Source organism: Antrostomus carolinensis, unplaced genomic scaffold (genome assembly GCF_000700745.2).
Source record: "Antrostomus carolinensis isolate BGI_N321 unplaced genomic scaffold, ASM70074v2 scaffold34249, whole genome shotgun sequence".
In the NCBI taxonomy this organism is placed as follows: domain Eukaryota; kingdom Metazoa; phylum Chordata; class Aves; order Caprimulgiformes; family Caprimulgidae; genus Antrostomus; species Antrostomus carolinensis.
The window spans coordinates 10,191-13,219 of record NW_010341198.1 but is presented as its reverse complement, the minus strand read 5'-3'; positions in this window follow the sequence as shown (position 1 = coordinate 13,219).

Below are 3,029 nucleotides of genomic sequence, written 5' to 3'. Positions count from 1 at the left end.
AAAGAGCAGATGCTCCCCAGCCCGTCAGGACCCTGCACCTTTCCCTGGGGGGCTTTTGGTGACACCCCATCCCATCGTCCCTGTCCCTGCTCAGCCACCAGCACGCTGCAAAACCCAAAGCAAAAGCTGACAACCAACCACGTCACCTGCACCGGTGTCAGGACGGCGGCTGCTGCTCCCAGCTCTGTACAAGCCCAGCTCCGTGCACACCCTGCTGCCCAAAAAGGCCGGTCTGCTCCTCGAGACCCGAGAGCCAGTGGCCAAACAGGGATCGAGGAGGTTCCCCAGCACCCGAGGAACATACAGCTCAAAGAAATCACCCTAACTGATGCAGACGGGGCCGGGGGCAGAGTCCCCAGGCGGGACGGGGCTGGCACAGCCGAGCAGGACAGCTTCCACCGGCACGGCTGGGGACCTCGGAAGCCCGTGGGGCATCTGCGCGCCTCTTACTCACCCTCTTACGTATCTCAATCCGGATGACAAAGATCAGAGGAACTGCGGTGAGAGGCCACCCTGCCTCGTGTGAATCTCAGGTGCTACAGCCCGAGGGTGAGCGGGGAGGTCTGTGCCCGCGGAGGGACCCATCTCACTCCCCTCTCCCCTGCCCCGTGTCACACAGCAGCATCTCTGGCACATCCTTACCCCAAAACCCAGCGAGTCTCTGCCCACTTGTAGCAGCCTTTTATCTGAGAACTTCCCACACCTTTGGAAACTTCCCTGACTGAAGCTTTAGCCCCTGGAGAGCAATTATTGCAACGGGGAAACTGAGACAGGGCGGTTTGAGGGACTAACCGGGCTGGCCAGACTGGCTTAGATCAGAGCTGGGAAGGGAAGGCTGTTCCCTCTCCAACCAGGTTTTAATCAGACGACACCGCTTTGCTGTCTGAGCACACGTTAATTACACACATTACCTGCAGCACGGGCAGTCGCTTTAGACAGTCCTCGTTAAACTTGTTTGGCTCATGAGAGCGACAGGATCACAGGCTGCAGAAGGGGCTGAGTTCAGGGCAGAACTGAGCAGGCTCGGAGGTTTAGCAGACAAAATTCTAAGGAGGTAGGATGGTGGGGAGCTGGTGTCGTGTTGGGATCCGAGTTCAAGCTTTTAGCACGCTGAGGCAGGCACACACGGGGAGATTTATCCCATAGCAGGTGGATTTTCCATCCTGGAATTTTTAAGATTGAAGGCTGGAGGGAGAGGCTTCCTAAGTTGGAATTAATATAGAGAAATTCTTCTGACCTACTTTCTCTTGTGCAGGAGGTCAGTGGTTGCTCTGACCTAGAGAAATGCCCAGTGCATGCTCTTTCAGTCACTGGGAGAAGCCATTTCTGGGACAACACATTGGTTTTCCCAAAATTATACATTCAAGAGAAAAACCCAGTGCCTGGCTGAAGCCACTCAGGTGGGAGCGAGCAGGTTTGCAAGGCAAAGTCTCAAACAGACCTTCTGAAACACATACCTGAATTTCCTGCCAATAAGGTTATTGATTTCCCAGTCCTGGGGTGATTCTCCAGGGCAGGAGACTCAGCAGGTGGCATTTGGTGACGCGCTGGCTCCGCAGCCAAGATGGCTTTGAGGATGAGAGCGGTCACAGCCGCTGCGTACGTGTGACACACACCCACAGCCCACCGAGGAGGGAATGACTCCCTCCCGTGAGACCAGAGCACAGGCACGACAAATGCTCTCCAGGATGGGGGAGTTTTTTGTGACTCCAACAAAAGGTGCAAGTTTCTCAGTCAGGCTTCATGAAATTTAAACAAGATTAAATTTACTGTAAAATTCAGTGCTGCTGTTGCTGATTTTGCCCGGCCTCTGATTCATCCACCCAGATAAAACTGCACGTGGCGTTCAGCACAGGGTGACGAGAAGAATATCTACGAATCTACTAACGATGCAGTTGCAAGAAACCAGGACAAACATTACCAACTGATTTCCATCAGTGATTGTGAACGCGGCTGCAGCAACAGCCCGGGTACCCTGGGGAGTTGTACTGAAAAAAAGTCCCAAGAAGCAGAAGTAGATCTTTTTTTTTTCCCTTTTCTTTTTTCACTTCTGAAAAGCGAAAGCCCCGTTAACCGTTAGTCAACAGCACCGAACCTGCCCCAACTCATGGGGTGCAACTGGGCATGGTAAGATTTCTCTCAGACACGGAGCAGGCACGAGGTCTCAGCCCCTTCACTCGCATTTCTGCGGCGAGAGGGAGAGATTTCAGGGTCAGACTCCTCTGGAGATGTTTCATTTAGAAAGAACCAACTGTATTTCTAAATGCCAGACCCAAATGTCACCCAACTTGGACGCACTCTTCTAATTACAGTCCTGATCATGACTCAGATGCTGGAGTGGCTTTTGAGAATATAGAATTTGAAAACCTGCAGGTCAGTGACCCGCCTGCTCACACGTCTGGCTTTGGCCGAGGCCGACACGTCCTTTCAGCATTTTCCTTTCTTCCCACCCTTTTGTGATTGTGGGAAACACACCCACGTGGGCAGAGAAATGCACTTTGGAGCAGAAACCGAGAACCTGCTGGAGAGATTTGCTGCAGAGCTGAGCCACAGCAGGACCCCAGCAGAGACCTTGGGGCTGCAGTCATGGGAAGTGATTCCAAAGCACAGGATGGGCTTATGAAGGAGAATCACCTGCCTACCACTGTGATTTTTTTCCCATAAATTCAGTTGTTTTACATCATGTCATGTTTACAGAGGACAGCGTTTCAATGGCCACGTTCTCTGAAGCCTCCTCACCTGCAGCCAGGAGCTCAGCAGTTCCCCAAGAGCTGTTCCACACCAAAGAATCTAGTCCCCCTCCCCACAAGACAACTGGGAATTTTTCTGTTGGAAAAAACAAAGCCCCACACCTCTGAACACAATTAATCACCAGAAAAGTCATCAGTTCCCACTCAACCTCCAGATTCAAGCCCAGCAGCGCTGCCAAACCCAGGCACCTTTTCTTCCCTTTTCAGCGCAGATGTGTCCAGAGCACCAAGTGGCACAAAGGCTGCAGCTCTCCTCGCAGCGACTGGAGGTTTAACCCA